General features: G+C 39.3%; 1 protein-coding gene across 12 annotated transcripts in view; it reads left to right on the forward strand.

The window, feature by feature from the left end:
* The first annotated feature begins 2,986 nt into the window (after window positions 1–2,986).
* The window catches only part of LOC118223634 (probable ubiquitin carboxyl-terminal hydrolase FAF-X), a 71,981-nt gene continuing 53,679 nt past the window's right edge, over window positions 2,987–21,288 (forward strand). For 11 of the 12 annotated variants that reach the window (XM_035410406.1, XM_035410408.1, XM_035410412.1 and 8 more), the window contains exon 1: window positions 2,988–3,799. The gene's annotated coding sequence lies outside the window, so the exon portion shown is untranslated. Of the gene's footprint in view, window positions 3,800–21,288 lie in introns of all 12 variants that reach the window. The other variant, XM_035410415.1, reaches the window with a different exon arrangement.

Raw genomic sequence — 21,288 nt, forward strand, 5'->3', positions numbered from 1 at the left:
TTGCAGATACATCGGATAATTTTCAAAACTTCAAAAAACTGTTTTTGAATTTAAAAATAATTGCATTTGCAAACTGTTTTTAAGTGCATTTTAACATTTCTATATGAGCATTTTAACATTATTTAAGGTAAACACTTCAAGACATGAAACCTGGCCATAATTAGTTTACTTATAATAATATAATCATTATTAAAAGTGGTTTAGCTGGTCATGCCATCTGAAAACCGCTTCAAAATATTTTCCCCATTGCATACAATTTATAAACTTCTGGTATTGATGAGCCTACTCATAATGCTAAAGTGCCACATTTTTGGAAATACAGTGAATGTTCTGTAATTTCATTATAACTGAACTTTATATTTTGAGCCAGTACAATAGTCTTGTAGAGTGGAAGTGCAAGTCTCTGGGCTGAACAATGGCTTTTAAAATTGTTACTGAGGCCTTATGTTATAGCTTGGGCACATTTCATAATGAGACATAATGCAAAATACTGCCACATAGACTATTTTGTCAGGGTCAGCAGTTGACATATTGCCGGATTCTTCAATTTCCTAGAATAAATTTAATGTAGATTGTTTTTTTCTATTTCCTTCTCTTCCATTTCCACCCTTTTTGTTTTGAATGGACATTTTCTACCACAAATTTTATATTGTATCAGGAAAAAAGGAGACTAAGACATTGGAAGCTTAGCTGTGCATGGAAAACACTCTTAATTATGGATTTAAAGACTAAATCTCTTCTCAGAGTCACACCAAACAAATCTTTTGCCCAGGTAACAAAACATAATCAGTGCTCGCTTTTTCATGAAAAACTAGAGTTACATTACATTTAATTTGGCAGATGCTTTTATTCAAAGCAACATACAATAAGTGCATACCAGATGTTGTTAGAACAACTAGAGAACACAGGCTAGATAAGGTACAATTCTCATAAAGTATCAGTTATCCATCCAATACATAGTCCAATATTTTTATCTGTTTACAGTTACGCTGTACTCCTTCTCATGTGCATTGATATGTCACTTACACAATGATTCCTTTATTTGGGCATACAAGTTATACCATCTGCCAAGTCAAAAGATAATTTGTCCTTGTGTAGACCTCATCTCACTGATGAGGTGTGATACTACTGTGATAAGTGGAGGGAAAACAAAATGTAAAATGCAGATTCACCAGGACTGTTCTTTCACCAGCAAATCTTAAGAATACCTGTATACGTCTCACATTGTAAATTGCTGTTTGGGCAAAAAAAAAAAAAAAACCCATGAAACACAATATAAGATGGGACAAAAGGAAAATTCTAGAGGATTTGTCATTTGTCAGTGTTATGTGTGTGTGCAAAACAGTGCACACACAGCAGCCCAGGAAGGGGCCTGTGTGGCAGGGGTTAATCCCGGCCTGGTCGGTAGCTTCACTGTGGCAGTGAGTCAGCAGTTGTGTTTCTCTCGCTGGATCCAGTCCTCACAGCTGCAGAAGTATGACTGACTGTTCCCACAGCATGAATGCCCAGAGAGTTCTGTAAAGTTCCATCAGATCAGGCGACGTGTCCATTCCATAATCCTGGGTTTTGGTTTAGGAGTTTCACACTCAACTGTGATGACCTGGAATTAATTGATAGCCAAAGGTTTTTCACCTATGTAGAGTGACTGTAGCCCTTTTGAGGAGAGTGCCCAGTATCCTCATCTGCTCTCTCTATCGTGTAGCATGAAATGATGGAAGGAGTATTACAGGGGCAGCCAGCTGGTGCCATTTGCGAGTCAACACTACTGCTGGGTTAGAAGAAACCACAAACTAACTTGCATCCACACACAATGTATGTTTGAGCAGTCAGAACATCTTACATTTAAACTGTACTTCTCATTAAAGTATTAAGAGTAAGAATATGGAATGTCTATGTCGCTTCTCTACATTCGTTATTGATCTCTGCTGTAGAAAATATTACCACATAAGACCTATTTAGATTATTGCTCATCTGAGAAGCACAGGACCTACTGATTATTCTTGCACACTTTTTGATAAGCATAATCCATTTGAATTAACTTCTTGGTCATACAATTCAAAAACACACATGGGACTGGTTTTGCAGACAGAAATTAAGCTTAGTCCTGGATTAAACTGAGTTTCATATATAGAATCTCAATTCAAAATTGAATTTAGTCTAAGACTAGACTTAATCTATGCCTGTGAAACAAGCCCATGATGTTAATATCCATGAATGCCCACCTAACAACTTCTGACTGTTAATGGTCCCATTTGTTATGTGTATAATTCATGATCTAACCAAAATTATGTTTATTCTGGCCATCAACAGCAAATTATTATGTCATGTTTACACTGAGTTTAATCAGGACGCATTCAGACTTCACTGGCTGCCGTTGTCTTTTAACTCTATTTCTTACTTAAACTTCAGAGAATAAACCAGCCAGATTGATTTTTAGCCACCCACTATACAAGGAACACAGTTGAAACCAACCTCCTCTGTTTGATTCAAGTGCTTTTTATTCATCTATTCATCTAGTGTCAAAAGGTCTTCTTTCCCCAATCTGTCCCTGCTTCCTTGTTTGCAAACATCAAACAACAGTAGTGCATGTGGACTTCATTCCTATGCCTATTATTTAGTTAATTTGATTAAGGTTTTTCCAGTATTTGTTCCAACTGAGCTTGATAGCTCAGTGATAATAAATCAAGATCCGGAGTCTGAATATTCAGTCTTAAATGCTGAGTACATCCAACAAACGGTCACCTATGTTCATTAAGACAAATGTAATCCATTGTAGGTAATTACAAACCACCGGACTGTGTTTACACTATGAAGATCAGATTCTGTACGTCTCTGCAAATATAGATAATTCCCAGAATACAAGGCTCCAACAAAATGTTAGGACCATAGAAAGAGGACCACACCTAAATCACGTGAAAGGCTAAAAAGATGGGGTTTTTTTGGATTCATGATATAATATTTGTCTGGCCGTAACACAGTGATGACGACATGAACAACCGCCTGTGGCTTCAGGCATGTGGAGCGAACTGTAACAACAGGCAGCATTTGCACGGTACAGTCAGTACACATAGCCTTATACCTTGCGCACACGAACCTTTAGCCTTGTCTGCGACCAGGTGTACTGTGAAGAGCATTTTCGCTCTTGGGCGTTCAATGTTAAATTTATCCTTTCGGTTCGTGCAAAGAACCAAAATGTCATCTGTTTTAAAATATTGTATACGCGGAACAGACTCGTGACAGCAGGAGGCAACACGAAGGGTGGACTGGAAGCACCTCGGCCACCGTTTTTGCAGGAACGGTGAATCGCGACAAAAGCTGGTGAACATCAGCGGACACCGGATCAAGACTGGAATTGCACTTGTTATGAAACATTCTCCAGCGCCTGAAGCAAACTCTGATTATTATTCTCCAGGAAGAATATATCAGCGGTCGGTTTCTGAAAAGTCATTTTGTAGTTTGTATGCACTGTGTTAAAGCGGTGGTGGGTCAGAGACTGCGCTGCCGCCATATTGAGATGAGGAAAAGCACTTGAGTGACTGGCTGGAGCTGAACTGACAAGAGACCGAAGCTTGCTAGTGAGTTGGGGGGGCTGCTGTTGGTGACGCAGGAAAACACCCAAGAGCAGACAAAAAGAAAAAAAAGAAAAAGAAAAATCAAAAGGAAGCGAGATCATCATTACAAGCATATTAGAAGCGAGGACACTCCATACTCATCCAGATGAATTTTTTACAACGATTTTATTAAATCAAAGTCTCTGGAATAAGTTGGTGAATAGACGGAAAGTCATATCTAATTCCTGGTAAGTAGCTAACGTTGGCTAGCTAGCTAACGTTAGCCAGCTGGCGAGTTGCTGTGGCTAGCTGCAATGCTTTGTTATATTTTTGTCTATCAAATGCGTCAGGATTGCACATTATTGAAGAACTCAGTTCGTAAGATAAAGCGCTCAAAAGGTCAGATGATATATGAAGATGACAGGCTATTGTGTGGTGCATGGATGTGTAGAAGCCGGTTGTTGCTGTATTTTACTGTGTAGCAAAGTAGGAAAATGGCTGACTGGTCCCAGTCTATACATCCCGCTCTAAATGTGTGTTATTGGTGAAAGTCCGTTGTGCAGACCTATTTAAAGATGCAATGAAGAGTCTACTTTTGCATTTAGCATAAATGATATGGTTAGACAGACAGTAGTTCTCCATTCAAGCGCAAACGCTCAATGGAATGGTTGTTTCTTGTGCTGTGGCCGGCGGTTTAAGTAGTGCTGCTCTTGGAGCGGAACGCCATTATTGAGGTGGAGGGATGGTGGAAAAGTAGGGGCTAGCTAGCAATAGCAGGCCTAGATTGAGGACTAACGTTACGCCGGAAAATATGGCCCTGTTGTTTTTTACTGGAGACGTGTTAGCTAGCTAGTGATAAAGTATGATATGGTGACAACTGTTCGTTAATGTAATGAAGCAAAACGTCTGTCAACCCAAATAAAAACTAAACTGTTACACACCGGAAACGCCCATATGCACGCTAGCTTGCCAGCTAGATGTTAGCTAACAAGCTAGCTGGCTTTTCTATTTCCGAAAGAGCCAGCAAGTTAGCTAGCTACCTAGCAACCAAATACGTTTGTGTCATAAATTCCCAATACCAGACAAAATACGCCCAAGACATTAGGCTCATTTGAATGAAACATTATTCATTTTTAGAAAACATGCAGGCAAGTAACGTACTTTTGTGTTGATCATATTATAGCTAGTTACAATAGTTATGCTTTCTAAAACGGGCAAAGCATTCATTTATATGATTTGTGTTCACTGCTAGCTAACGTTTCTGGCTAGCTATTCCTGTCCTTGTCTAAAGAAAGGAGGGGTGTATCGCAACACATCTTGGTAGACTAGCAAACTGTTTTCATAGTCTGTCCAGCTGTTAGCTTGCCTCAATGCCTGGGTCTTTAAGTTGGTAGGTGGCTAGTCATGGCTAACTGTTTTTTTACTGTCTATGTTCACGAGGGCCTATGGGCTGGTAGAACTAGATCGCAAGCTATGTCAGATACTGGCTAACTATATTGTGTGCTAAGCCATATTCCTCAGACTGCTATCAGCTAGTCACTTAGTAGCAGGCCTGCACGTTTAAATGGCAACATTTTTGGCAAGGTACCAGCTACGTACCAATAACTTCTAGCTAACGTAGCTATTAGCTATCACGACGGACGAATATTAACCGTTTGCTACCAATGAAAGACAGCTAACGTTAAGTTAGCTTCGCTGTCTAGGATGTTTGCGAAATAACCATTGTGCCAATTTAACTTGGCACCCTAAAGTCAGCCAACTGATCAGCTGTGGAATATCGATGGATATTTTCGTTCTGTCTGGTGTACATGGCTACCTTGCAAGCAATTATTTAGGCAAGATGAAGTTCGGCTATCAAAATATGGTGGGGTAAATCAACCTTTCTCTTCACTTGATCGAAAAGATAAGGTATGTAAAACTGCCTGGTTCGCTGTCAGTTAACATGGATGCATATAATCTAAATCCAATTGATTCTAAAGCATTAGATGCCCTTGCTGATCTACGACGTTTTATAAAATAGCATATTAGGTAATCACTTGGCACCACCCATACTCCGGACTTAATATGTAATCTTGCTTCAAGATGGTTGTGAAGAGGCTTTACACTTATTAGCCTATATTTTAAATAACAACAAGAACAAGCCTGACCATCTTAAAAGGGATCTTTCACTTTCTGGGTTATAAAAATAAAATAAAAAATCCGTTTTGGGTGTCTTGCCTGAATATACTATGATGCTATTGTACAAGTTGTTTAGGAATTCTTTGAAATCATTTTTTGACCAATATAGCCCCTAGTGCCCTATACCAGTCTTTGTAAAGTTGGCAGGTCTTCAGAAATTTTGGTAAATGTATACAGTATTGTTCGTCACACACAAAACATGAGCCAATTGAAAACATACACAAAAACTGAGATCATTTTAAAAACCAGCCAGAAAGTGAACTATTACTTTTAATCATGCTTAAACCCTGAATTGATATGCTCATAAGAATGATTTGCACATTGTGCTCAAGGTGCTTCTTAGATCAAGGGATTGCATGAGGTCGTGTATATCTCTGTTCAGGTATTTTTCCGAGAGTCTCTGGTCATAGGCTTATATGACTCCGCTCATTCCTGATTGTAACTACCATAAATGTATCAGAAAATATCTGATTTGAACTTGACCACAGTTCTTTGTTAAACCAGCTTCCTGTAAAGTGTTCCTCATTGCTTTTGCTTTCACTCATCTTGAAATCATTACCACTCATGCAGTTCCTATGAAAAATGTAATATTTGAAAATGATAATCCTGTTTCGGTAATAATTTTGGGATGGATTGAGCATTTTCTTAATGCTAGTTGATTTTGGCAGCAAGCGCTGTGAACAGATACAGGACAACATCTGAGAAATTCTCAGTGGTCTCTCTTCTACTGAATGACCTTGGGGGAACTCAGCTTTGAATATTAACCTGAGCTTTTGGCCCTATAACTCTTTATTTCTCCCTTTTAGAACTTCACAGGCCTAACTCAGGCCTTTCAGCTTTTCTTCTGCTTCTTGACCAAGAAGGGACAGTTTAGCTGGAGTAGATATTGAATCATGAAATGGCTACTACTCTTGTTTTATAATTTTGTAGCAGAATCACCATTTTATATTCAAATTGGCTGAATTAACTGGCTTGCGTATTTGTAAGCAATTGAACAAAAAAGTCAAGCAAAAGCAAACATGTAGCCAAGTGCCTAACTCACTTTATAAATAACATAGTGTTTCAACATGCTTTTCTTCATTTTACCTAGCTTTGTGTGCCTCCTTATTGATTGGTTATAAACATCATAGTTTCTTAGCTAGCCAAATAAAAATGGCATCTCAAATGACACTTACATTTTATTGGCTTCTTTAATCTTTTGAAAAGAGGAAATGGAAGGCAGTTTCAATTAACAGTCTCTGTATTGTCATACATTTTTTAATATGAGCATTCTTTCTTGCATTCTTTCTTGCAAGCGTGATTGTCAGTTGATTGTCTGGCTTACTTGGCTAGCTAGCTAGACCAATGGTACTGTATAATCACACACGTTTTTTATTTGATACTTGTAAACTTCCGATCACATTCCAGGTCCTATACCAGGGCAAACATGAATACTCTTGATTAATTAGCTAGCTATTTGTGGTCTGTACAACTTGTCATGTTGTTCGCCATAAAAGACATCACAGGGGAATTCATTGCACTTCACTTGTTTTTATGTGTTTTGCAACACGATTACTTCAGCTTGGTCATATTGTCACTACAATGCTGCCGCATTTCACATCATCTTGGGTGGGTTTTAGTCTGACGTCAAAGGACAGAGCTCGCATTCCCGAATACAGAAAAAGACTGGGGCTTCCTGAGTGCGTGCTTAAGTTGTTGGCTAGAGTTCCTGGGTTTCAGTTTCCTATGATTTCTCGGCCTGTTGCCCCAAGTGGAAACGTGGCTAATGCATCAGTCTGTTGTCCGTGGCTCCCAAGATAGTCTTGTTGTAGGATTGTATGATAGGATAGTCAGTTGTGATAGGGATGAGATCAACAGCAAAGAGCAGTGTTTCATCACACCATATTGTTTCTTCAGAACGTTAAATGTAGACCGATTATTCTATGAATTTATTTTTTTTAGATTTGTATAAAACTATGGTGGTGAGGATGGTGTGAAAAGTGTTCTCACTGAACAGAGAGATGTTTGAGTGCAAGTTCTCATTATTTTCATAGAGTAATAGCATGGCCAAAAACTGAAAGTGGAAATGGAGGAGGGGGGGTGGGCGGGTAGTAGCTCATTTTTGATTCCTCAGCAAATCCAAGGCCACAGTAGGAAAGGACTTTGGATTTCAACTCCTCAGATGTCTGGAAATGAGATCATTCACTGCTCTGGAATGGTATCTGTTACTTGTTTAAATCTCCCATTGCTTTGAAGTCAGGATTTGGTTCTTTTTTTAATCAGTAGAAGTTGTCCGAATTTGTGCACATCTTTGACAATATCTGTGAAATCTGGACTTTTTTGGTAGCCTATATTAAACATACACATTACTGAGTAGTAAAGTTTTGTGAAAGGGAAAAAAAGGTGTATAAAGTAAAATGGAATATGGCTTTGAGGGGCTTTGTTTTCGTGCTCTGGGACTTTTTGGCACGTATGAAATCATTCCCACACTTCAGTGTTCATAGCAGTTGAAAATGCCAAAACACAGGCATTTTCACTGCTCTCTTGCATTTGGTTTTGCTTGTTTGCACCTTGTGAATATGTGGTGTTATCACCAAAATCCCAGGCCATGACTCCCATGAGCAAGGGAAATAACTGGAAATGCCACAGTTGAAGAAAGTGTATCATGTTAAAGCGCTGCATAGTGTAGCGGGTGGAACTGTAGAGGTATGCAAATGCCATAAAGCGTGGGCATAGTGTCCATCTATATTTAAGCCAACCTTTTTGAGTGGCTTCATTCTGGTTTTTTTCATCAGTTGTTGTAGCTAACACATTACATTTATAAAGAAATGTTAGAAACATTTTGATAAATGTTGTTTTAAATTGACTGTAACTTTTGGCTGTAGGCTTATGGATTTACATTCAACAGATGACTGTCTGAGAAGTTTTTCACCTCTGTGTGTCCGACATGCGGTGAACATATTGGATTGTGGCCTGGTGTCGTACTGTAACAAAATACACATGCCCGAGTGTGCTTTGATTTCTGTTCCATTGCAGTAATTCTGGCTATTGTCCAGGGTTTTTCTTGCATTGAAATGTCTTAGGTGGGCCGCCTAGGCCGCCCATTTGCGCAAAAAACCCTGTAAAGCGATTAGAAATGGTCCGTAAATTTATTGGTACAATTTTGTCTTGAATGATACTGCAGAAACTGGCTACCTTCCTAAATTTTTGCGGTTTTTATAGGCCAATTGTCGGTTTATTTATACAACATCTGCCAACTTAACACATATTTATTGATCATTATGCAATGTAATTGCACATAATTCCATGAAAATATCTGATATGCTCTAATGGTTTATTCAAATATGCAGTCTCCTTGCAATGGAATGAATGGGAAACGGGTCAGTATTTGGCAACTCTATGCAAATACCCAAATGATGCAATAATTCGTTATGCACTTTAAGGGCGTTTTCTCATATAAAAGTCCGGACCAGTGTTTGCTAGATTGTTACGTTGTATTGGTCCAGTTCATTTCACATAACCAAATATCAAGCGCACCTTCTGGACAGATTTTGGTGGGAATATAAAAAAAATAAAATAAAATCTCAGCTAGACAGGCAACATAGAGCATCATAGGCATTTAATCACAACCTTGTGGTTTATGGCTTTCCTTGGGTGTTCCACTCAGCAACACTATGCGTAAATAAACTGTGGTGAACATTTATCAAGCCTGTGCCTACTTAAAACCCTGACTCATAGGCAATACTTGGGAATCGAAATAGACATTCTGTTGTATTCAGGGCCAGACAGAGGCAAGCAATGTTATATCATAAATTGACTGGCAGAGTAGTTAAGGAGGCATTCAAGATTACAGGGGAGTAAATACGTTTGCCACACACACACACACACGACTCATTTGTAGCTAGCAAGCTGTAAACTTTCGTCTTGCTCTAACTTGGCTATATAACGACCAAAACAACCTGCTGTGAACCTACAATACAACCGTTTGCACTTTTTTTGTTGGGACCAGAGTCCACGAGGTGTGTTCAAAAAGATCCAAACAGTAAAAAGTTTGGAATGTCTGGGCCAAACAGTGTAGGTGTGAAAGCACCCTTAGTGGATTCTACTGTATCAACATACACTGGTTTTGCCTATCTGTGCAGATTGAAGTGAGAAATAAAATTATGAAAACCCTTTAATGTTGTGTAGGGTAGAAGTTACACCGGTAAAGAATGGTGCATGCATTCTTTGAGGGAAGTTTTGTGTGACAAAACTGAAACTCATTTCAAGATGTATTGCAATTCCAATTCTAATCGTTTTACATTTTGCCCGCTACCCCCCCCCCCCCCCCCCCCCCCCCCCCCCCCCCCCATTATTCACCCGCTATAGGCGGCTTGGAAAAATCAATTTCAGATTTCAACATTAACACAATAAAACAAATGGCTGAAGAATAATGGCAGTGCATAAAGAGCATAGATCCAGACATAACACAGTGCTGGAGACTCTTTAGTTTGCAGGTAAAGAGCATTGATTGGCTGAATGGCCTGTCTCTTCATTCTTATGTATTCTTATGTTGGCAACAAATCTTTTTTGCAAATTTGATGCATTAGAACACTACCCCTTCACCTCCTTTTATGTACAGTTGTGTCTTAAATTTGTGGTCTGGTAGTCCGCCATTGTTCTGGACCTCAACCTACCATACCTATCCCAGAATTGCTGTTGAAATGGTGCTACCAATTGTGGTTGTGCTGAACGGAATGTGGTGATTTTGGCTGTTGCCATATAGCTGTGTCTACTTCCAGTGTGTATTGTTTTTTCTTGTTTCCCCCCCCCCCCCCCCCCCAATTTCTGGTCTTATTGCATAGTATAGTACGTTTTCACTACTGTACAACAAGGTTCCCAATCGATAAATGTAGAGGGAATCATTTGGCTGTACTTCCTCATCCCTCATAACTAGCTAGCTAGTCTTGCAGAAAGTGGGGGGAAAGGAAGTGGTGATGCATGACAAAGTGTCTGAAATGTGAAGAGCTCAAATTACTCAAGCAAGGCTTGGAATCCAGTCAGTGCGCAGCTGTCATTGTTGGCATTGTAGAGGGTTAGAAAAACCACACAGCAAAATTAGGACAAATTATTTGAATAGAATTGTTGGAAATGTGTTGCAGCTTTCTGAAAGCATTTAAATTGGTGCGTTGCCAGGGACGTCAGTAGCGTTTTAAATTGCCATTGCCAAAAAATAATTAAATAGCCTTCAACAGTTTGCCTAGTTCTAAATGACAGTAAATGCAGAGTTGGTTCACGGTGTTATTCATTTTGGGAAGCGGTACATGGTTAGTGGTCATTTACCATCTTGCTGCCGTAAGAACTTTGTAAACCGTTTCAAATTTTTAAATCCTAGCTGATCACTGCATCCAGTATGGCGGCAGATAGCGGACACGCAGTGTCACCCATGGGTGCAGGGGATCAGTCAGCAGTCTGTCCCTGTCTCACTGTCTGACACACTCGCTGGGTGCTGTGTCTGCGTCAGCTGCATGCCGGCTGAGACGCTCGGCTGGAGAAACCTCGCGCGAGAACACGATGTGCATGAATCCAACATGGCCAACACGCAGGCCTACTTCGCTCTCCTACTGCCTGTACGTTCCTATTCATTTAAGCGCAAAATAAAACTAGTTTTGACGTTTTTTTTTTTGTGTTGAATTTCTAGCGATAGAGCAACAGTGTCGTATAATCATTCTGTCAAATGTTGATGAGAAGAGAAGATAATATAATACCTGTAGCCTAACCCCTTTAATTAAGCTGACAAAGTTAGAGTGCTTGGGGTGGAATGTTGAAAAGAAAATGGCAAACTAGACCCCGACCCTGTCTGTTACCTCTCATGGGATTGTCTTAATTCCTGAGGCTCTCCCTCCTCACTAATATTTTTATGCCACAACTGTGTAGCTAACTTGCTCACTTTGCTTTTTAGTAAGGTAGAAGCTTTGATTGTAGAGATTCACATCTTTTCTTCCCATGTGTCCCCTGTAGTAGACTCATTGCATACATTAGGCCTAGATCTGACACCTGACTATGGTATTATGTGGTTTAGTACATGCATGCCTATCCATCCAGTTTGCTTTCCCACTATTAAGAACATATCTAAGTGATCTTTTTAGATGCATGCACATTTAATTTTGTTTTAGTAGAGGAACAGTATTAAAACCAGTCATGCAAGAGTTAAAATTTTTTCTCAAGATATCACGGTGTGTTCATTTCCTTAAGATGCTTGCTAAATCCCCCCTCTTTCTCCATTAACCTATTATTAAAATACTTTGAAATAAAGGGATGGAATTGTTTATTTTCCAATGGATGAGTTTTTCAATTTAACAGGGCCATCCATTCGTGTCAGCCTACGATGCATCTGCCGATGTTGTTTTCCTGAGACTGAGACTGTCATAGGCAGCTGCTCACAATGGGCAGCTTAATGTCCCAAACTCCCATCAAAAGCCCAGGGCATCATCGACCCCAGGCCATCATCGATCCCGGGGCATCATCACCATGCATCTACCGCGGAGTACGCCAAACAGAAACCGGTATCTCTTGTCAGAACAGACGGGGTTATTTTGACACTCCTTATTTGAGTAAAATGACTTCTTAGGCTTTTAGACTATTATTATTACTATTATTATTCAGTGACATCCGAGTCATTGAATGACAGTAGCCTACATACTGGTGCATGAAACGCTGGCACAGATTTTAGGAGGGGATAGTCTAAATGGCGATTTGCGTTGGATTTGGACTGTCTGGTGCTGCCCAGCCTGCAGTTTGGAACATAAGGGGGGTTAAGGTGTCAAACACTGTGAGCCAGTAAATAAGGCTGGCTGGAGTGGGACATGGCAGATAACATAAGCAACTAGTCAGCATAATGGGGCAGTATGGTTGTAAGGGTCTGCTTTGTTTCATTGGAAAAACGGGCTCATTTCTTTAGCCCTGGATGGCCTCAATGTCTGCAGGTACGTGTGGTTTCCTTTCAATCAGCAGCCAATTAAGGCCTAGAGAACAAGATATGTGGATTCTTAACCAATCAAATACTTCAATGACTGATGAATTGGTGCTGAAGTGCTTTGAAAACCAGCAGACACTGCAGCTCGCCAGGATTGAATTCTGACACCTGTGATTTGGTCATAGGAAATAAGGTGGTGTTTTAGCACTTTAAAGGGACGGTTAACTTTCTGGGTTTTTATTTTATTGGTCCAGTTCATATAGGCTATGTTTTCATTTGGTCCAGGTAGACTTTATGTGCAATAAAAGATCTATTTGCTTAAGATGCATTTCTGATGAACGGAGAGCTTTACAATGGGTTCCATAGGAGCATTCAGGCAGCTTGTGCGATGTTTTCATTTAGTGGTGTAGTGCTATACTAATTATGACCGGTGTGTCTGCTTCGTGGTAAATTATGACAGAGATTGGCTTGGCAGAAACCCCTGGAGGGTGTAACTGCGAGTATAATGATAATAGAAAAGTGATGCCAACTGGTTTTTACGTTGTGGATATGCAGCAAACCTGAATTGCTTTTCTAAAGATGCGATCAAATGAAATGCAGCGTATGAGGTGGCATATATGAAATGGATAATGGAAGCTTTAACCTGTAAAATAGCTGCTGAAACTTCTGCTGCTGCTGTGCCAGTCTCATTGGTTTTCCCCATAATGTTCATCCTGCTGGAAGGCCTTTGAGCTCCTTGCTGTCACATTAGAAATGAGCTTGTGGTGAAAGTTCAACAGTGGTCACTTCAAGAGTTACTAAAGACTCATTTAGTGTGTGAGTTTAAATTTGTAGGCAGAAAATTCATATTCCTTTTTATATGAAGTGTGTCATTTGAAATATGAGAACTGGAGGACTGAGTCTGACGCGGCTTGTCCATTCTTGGGCCAGTTGCGTAATCACAGCCGGAGGTTTATGACTTGGTCTTACTGTAAATCGGACTCAGAACTGTAATAGGACGGAGAGGACAAAATTTGATAGGTATCAGGGTTTCCCCCAAAAAAGTTGTTGGGCTCGGTGGCAAGTATCTTTTGACAGGGCCTGGCGCGGGCCGGCGGCCAAGTGTCTTTTTTGACGGGGGCCCGGCGCGGGCCAGAGACAGACTGACGGCAGCATTAAGTTGGGCCCTATAGTTTCTGTGAGAACAGAAAATTAAATTAAATTAAATTAAAATAAATAGCCTAATATCAAAGTTTTTGCACTCTACAAAAAACTTGGAAACATCCTGATTGGCCACTGATTCTTACAGCCTTGGAATGCTGGGCACATTTCAACAACAACAAAATAAATTAAATTAAAATAAATAATATCAAGGTTTTTGCACTCTACAAAAAAAACTTGTATTCAAGTCCTGATTGGCTGCTGAATCTTACAACAAGCCTTGGAATGCTGGGCACATTTAAAAAACTGTCTAAGGTTTTTTGGCTTTTACAGTAGGCTACCTTTCCTCCTTGACATTATCCATAAATGGCACCAAGGAAGTATCTGTGTTACTGACTGTTTGGCTAGCTAGCTAAGTTAGCTACATGACGACGTTGTTATAAAATTTTTCCGGACCGTGAAAACTGCCTGACTTGTTTACATTTTGGACAGATGTGGCTCCTTAGTAAATCTATTGTTATTTCCATCGCAGCACTTTAGACACAAGCAATATCGAAAAAATTCTGAAATTTCTTCTTACCGTGAAGACTGCCTGACCCTCAACCGTGGCGTTTTTTCCCCCAAAGATGGTATTTCTAGATATAGCCTAATTTTGCCGCTGTGTTAACACATTTATACGGTTTCCGGGCATGTACTCTTCACCGTAAGAAGAAATTTTAGGATTTTTCCGATATTACTTGTGTCGAAAGTGCTGGGAGAGAAACAACGATGGATTTACTCTGTAGCCACATCTGTCCAAAATGTAAACAAGTCAGGCAGTTTTCACGGTCGGGAATTTTTTTATGACAACGTTGTCTTGCACATCAATGTCATCAAGCTAACGCTATTAATAAACAAGTTAAGTCGTTATTTAGTTGGCGATTAATAAGTCATGTAATGTTACAATATATCGAACGTCGCATTCATGCTACTGGTTTAACGTTACCTACACACTGCTTAAGTTAATATAAAAAAAATGTACTTACCGACGAGATGAAGTGATAACGCAGTTTGTAACGAGGTTAGTTAGCCTACTAAATAAGAAATGGTGGCTTGCTAGGTAACGTTAGCTTATGATAGTTGGAAGCGTGAAGTGTTGAATGCAGAGACTGTAAAAATGTTGAATGTCACTACGCACAATGAGGGTAAAGGACACTGATCTCAGACCTGCTGTTTTCCTATTGTGTTCACGTTTTAACCAACAGGTGTCGCTGGTGAGATTTTCAACCGAGCAGCCCCACTGTTACTGTAGTTTAAAAAACATCTTAAAAATACATTTTTTTTTTAAACTTAGGCCCGGCGGGCCGCCGGGCTTGCAATACACTGGCAGAAACCCTGGGTATGACATATTGAGAGGCAGGCCTGAGAGCTAACTGCCTTACTAACACAGAATTCAATTTCATTTAGCCAGGGGGTGAGGACGCTCGTTTTTATCTTTTATTGAGTCAGTGTTTAAAGAAAGAGTCAACTTTGTGGAGGTTTAAAAAAACAAAAAAAAAATCTTTAAGTTTTTGTTTCACTTTTGTTCTTTCACTTTTCAACTGCAGTGCAATGTTGGATATTTTAGACCTTTACAGAAGTTTCTGACAACCTGCTGAGGCTGGACTTGGTGATTGCAGGTTATTTGTTTAAAGCTATAGAAAACAGTTCAAGTTACTCCGAACAAACTTGCACAGTGGTTTGTACATATGTAAATGAACAGATTTGTTTTTCCTCTCAAAAAAAAAAACTTTTTCAGTTGGTAATGGTACCGTTTGCTATGGCACGTGCTTCTGAGCATTCTGCGCTCAAGGACATTGTGGCGTTGCCTCTGAATTGAGATGATAAGAAGTAAATCTCCATATGGCCTGCATACAACACAGTAATCTCCAAAAGAGCAATCCAAAAATCGCAAGAAGATTTTAGCAGAATAAATAAATTTTAGAAGAATAAATAAATAAGTGGGCTTGTTTCATTCTTTAGTTCCTTATGTATAACTTTTTTGATTTTCAGAAATAGCCTAGTGCATCATTAGCTTGTTTCGGGGAGGGGGGGGGGGGCATTCTCAATAAGCACCAGATTTTAATTTAGCTAATGGCTACATTCAGGTGGCAGTGAAAAATCACATTTTGTGTTATGCTGTGCAGGTGGCAGTGAAAAATCACATTCTATTACGTTAACTACCACACTGTGAGGCTGCACACTGTATCTCCAAGCCTAATGAGGAACCTAATGTAGACGAGCGCTGTGAAAAATGGTTTCATGGCAGAATAATGCAGAAAATACTCTTAACTGCTGCAGCAGAAATCCTGCTCTAAAATGTTGGACTCCATAATCTTGAGGTCTTATTCTTTGCTTACCCTGTGGTAAAGAACGATAGAGGAAAAGATTATTTAGATTTTTACTACAGCTTTTCATTTCATGTGTTTTCAGATTTTTTGAGAGATTTAGTCCTACGTTAGCCCTACAAATCACTGTCATAGAAGTGTTTGTCGCATATTTTCGCTGTGGTCTGAATGTAACCTACCCTTGAACATACTCGCTTATGGAGGTCTCTGTTCAAGGCAATTTGTTGTGAATGCTTTGGATTTCTGGTAAGCTTTGGGAATTGCATTACATTACATTTATTTGGCAGACGCTTTTATCCAAAGCGACGTGCAAAAAGTGCATTTCATGGTCATAGACAACTACTAAACACAGGTTCAGTAAGATACAATACTTATTTTGTACAGCTATTTCTAGCCAAGAACAGAGTTTAGTTCACACAGTGAACACTATTCAGACCTGACCTCTGCAAAGCCAACTAGGCAGAAGAATAAGCTACATTATTAGGACAAATACAAATTACCAAAAAGGGGAATGAGCCCTTTTATTGTTTCTGTGCATTTTTGAAAGTGGAGCATAGCATTCTTTGCATTCTTTTATAGTCTTTTGAAATATTCTTCTAAAACAACCAGGTTCAGGTAAATTGTATGGTTGTCAGGGTTTTTCCTGGCTCAGTATACGGCTTAGGTGGTGACTTTGTGTCACAGCGACTGAGGTTGGTCCATCTTTACTGTCACCGTCAACTTGGTGCATCGTCTCCCTATATTTAGCTACATTTAGAATATAAAATTCTGGTCTAAAAGAGACGATCACAATGCGTTGAGATGAAAAAATGAAACGTGACCAAACAAAAGAATTGGAACAATATAAATATGTATTGAAAGGTTACATATTGTATGTGCCACAATTGGGGGGGGGGGGGGGGGGGGCTATAGCCTATAATGAAGGACTGACACATTGTAAGGGGGTCACAACTGGAATAGAGGTATTTGGAATAGTAATATGTCTTGAAAGGCATTTTCTGTTCAAAACCTAGGGTGCAATATTAATCAACCTTTTAATGCAGTGAATCCATACAAATGCCAGCTTACTGTATTTTAATTATTTTTATACACTCACTCAAAGAATGCTTGAACTCTCGTTTTGTCACTGGCGTTACTTGTACCCTACAGAACATTAAAGGCTTTTCTCAGAATTTCTCAGTTATATCTTGGAAATGATTGACAATGTTTCAGTTTCCTTAACCACTTCATCTAAGTTCTTGGGCATCTTAATTTATGACAGACTGTGCTGGAAACCTCATATTAATTTCTTAGATTAAAAGGGAGCGTCTAAAAATAGCATTCTGTTGAATTATTGTGTTCATCCGTCACTGATGGAAGGTGCACTGCTGTAACACCTACACCCTTGTAAAGTACAGACTCTTTGCACTTTGATGCAAAAAAATCCCCGTCTTTATCGGTAAAATCTCTAGAGATAACAACATAAATAACTAGGCAGTCCCCTTCCCCAAAGGAGGGCTGAAATTGACAGCCCAGTTTGATGATTATGGTGTTTTATAATCCAATAACTGTCCGCAACAAGTCAAACAACTGCTAATACTACTGTGATTGTATCGATATTGCTAAAATCCTTCTCTGATCCCTAAGCAATCAATCTGCTCTTTGTATACAGGGTAGCAACAGTCAATATTCACTATGCATTATTTCCATTGAGCTGAAAGCGTTTTTATGAGCATTTGAAAATTAGCATTTGTAGGCACGTAAATAGAATGTCAACGTGAAAAGTGTGGTTTTCATAAAACTGTTTTTGTTTTTAATGAAAAAGCAATATCTTGCCTTACAAACAACAAAAAAATTATCTAAATTCGACATTCCAGTGCAGAGTAAATGACCTAAAAGCGTCATGTAGTGACACGCCCACACCTCCGCACAACCCCGCGGGAAAGTGCCGCGTTGCCTGATCTGGTCTAAATGCAACTTAAGATCTACCTATCCTGACTACTGCCCATGCTTGGAAACCCTGTATACGTTACAGTAATCATCAGGCTCGTTTACACAGCTTTCGAACGTAGCTTACGGCTTCCTTCTAGCTGAAACTACGGCTTAGCTATTCACATTGCGTTTTCGCATAGCGCATGAGTGGAAGCTTAGCGCATGCTTTATTGGGGCTGTGTTTGTTTATCAGCAAATGCTTTGCATAAAAGACACTGTAAATCATTTCTGATTCGATTCGTTTCTTCTTGTGAGCTCTCACTGTTGATCAGGATTAACAGCAGTCTGCCATCTGATTACAGGTCAGAGCACTCAGCGAGGTAAAACCAAGTAGTTTGATTGTTTCTAAGGAAATTTAGTTTGTGTGATAACTAACCATTGCAAATATTTTGTACTGAGAAACTCTCCAAAATGACAACATTTGACTGAAATACAGGACTTAGTCAAAAATAGAGAATGGGTAAATAAAGCGCATTTGTTTTGTGGGGTACCACCGTCAATGGAATTAGCATCTGGAAGTTGAATATGGCTGGGGAAAAAAGATATGTACAATATTCCAATTTGGAGAAGTTTTATGCCATTTGGAGAGGTTTTCTGGAGATTTAGGCCCACCTTTGGGAAAACGCATGTCAAATTTTACTGCTTTGTTTGTCTGGGTTTGTTCTGTATCAGAAGTACGTATAATCAGTACAGAATAAAGAAAATACTCAACAATTTTTGGACTTCTTTGTTATTCTGAAGAAATATGTCCAGTATGTTTATGGAGTGGGACTCCCACAGGATCAGGGGATTTGGACATTTTCTTACAAATGTGCTCTTTATTTCAAGCTTTAAGCCTCGTCTGTGCTGTATATCATTTTGGAGACAATGGGGTATATTTGAGGCAAGGAGGGGGTTCTTACAAACAGCCCTTAAGTGGGGTTTAAGGGGTTAAAGAGATTTCATCCAAAAATGCCAAAAATACTGGCATTTAATCAAAAGTTAATACACTCTTAACAAGAAAACAACAACACTGAAGTTGTATTACTCTATGGTTTTCCTTTACATTAATTACTGCTTTTTTGAGCCAGATATCTTTTGAGCCAGTACTCATCATACTGAACTCCCCCGTATTCGTCTCCTTCAAACACGTTGCATTCAAATCGTACCACATGCAGGCTACACAGCTCATTCATAACCCCTCTCTAACAAATTGGCTATACTCAACATTTTTCAAGTAAACATTCTCCACGCAGCAGAGTTTGTCTTCAAAGCCATTCATAATCTGCTCCCCCTTGTTTAATAGCTTCTTCAGAATCATCAAATCATCGTTATAACACAACATTATTTTAACACAATATGTAAGAGACCACTTCAGTTTTCTGCTACACGAACAACCATGCCTGAGTTCTTTCTTCATTTGAGAGGAGCTAAAGTTTTTTATGAACTCATTTCACGTTATTTGACCTTTGTCCCCATTGGTTAAAAACAAAAAAATTCAAACGGCATTTAATTTGTAACTGATTTGTCTATTGCGTACCTCAACTGTGTAATATCTACAATGTGCTAATCCACAAGAGCACGTCTGTCTTGTTTAGGGAGCCACTCGATAAACCCCTGGGGGTTCCTTTGCTGCTCATGAACCATAACTACTCATGATTACTTTTAAAATGAATAAGTCCACTTATGTATGTTTCATATCTTTTCTTTTTATTTCCTGTGCTAAATAAATAAACGGAATCGTTGTGGCGATGATGGGAACTGTGCGGCTCGCGCTGTTAGGACATTTGAACTAAAACGATGGCGCTCCTTGGCACAGGGAGGGGAGAGGGGGGAGAACTGGCTTCTTTTGTCAACACGACGGTTAGGCATTTCCGTTTGTGTAGCTTTCATTTGATCCCAAATCGCCAAACACTTTAAACTGACCCTTTGAATTTAACTGTGATTTTTATATTTTTTTTAAAAAGATATATAATAATAATCATTTAGTCAAAGTATAGTGTGTTTACAGAAATAAACAACTAATGTGCACTCTGTGTGTTCTGAACAAAACGTGGGCTGGTGTCCACTTCATGCAGAATTTGACGTCCCCTCAATGGCAGTTTTTCTCCTGATTAATGTTGTTTATGATTGTGGTTGTTTATATGCTCTCAGAGACACTAAAACACTTTGATTGATGTGAATTATTGAGGAAAGGATAAAGCGGGCCGGTCAAATAAGTAATTGTATTAGAAACACTGGAATTATAGTGAAACTAGGCCTCAGTGGCTCTGGACTATACACAATGTGAATGATAGTGAAACTAAATCTTCTTGGCAGTGTGCTGTACAAAGTGGGAATGACATGGAAACTAGGTCTTAATGGCAGTGAGCTGTACAAAGGCAGAATAATACCAAAACTAGGCCTAGGCTAAGTGGCACTGAGCTGTACAAAGTGTGAATGATGCTAAAACTAGGTCTTCATGCTAGTGAGTTGTACAAAATGAGAATAATACTGAAGCTATGGTTCAGTGGTTCGACACTATACAAAGTGTGAATGACAATCGAACTAGGTCTGAAGGGCATTGAGCTGAGAATAATTCTGAAACTAGGCCTAAGTGGCTCTGAGCTGTACAAAGGGAGATTAATACTGAAACTAGGCCTAAGTGTCTCTGATCTGTACAAAGTGTGAATGATACTAAAACTAGGCCTAAGTGTCTCTGAGCTGTACAAAGGGAGATTAATACTGAAACTAGGCCTAAGTGTCTCTGATCTGTACAAAGTGTGAATGATACTAAAACTAGGCCTAAGTGTCTCTGAGCTGTACAAAGTGTAAATAATACTAAAACTAGGCCTAAGTGTGTCTGAGCTGTACAAAGGGAGAATAATACTGAAACTAGGCCTACGTGTCTCTGAGCTGTACAAAGTGTGAATGATACTAAAACTAGGCCTAAGTGTGTCTGAGCTGTACAAAGAGAGAATAATACTGAAACTAGGCCTAAGTGGCTCTTAGCTGTACAAAGTATGAATGATATGAAAGCTAGACCTAAATAATGGGCTGTACAAAGAGAGAATACTGAAGTTAGGACTAAGAGGTGGTGGGACAGCTGCACTTAGTGAGAATGATACTGAAACTAGACCTATATGGTGGTAAGCCATCTCATTTTCTTTACTCATTCTTCTTTTTGTCT

The sequence above is a fragment of the Anguilla anguilla genome, chromosome 3 (genome assembly GCF_013347855.1).
Source record: "Anguilla anguilla isolate fAngAng1 chromosome 3, fAngAng1.pri, whole genome shotgun sequence".
NCBI lineage: Eukaryota > Metazoa > Chordata > Actinopteri > Anguilliformes > Anguillidae > Anguilla > Anguilla anguilla.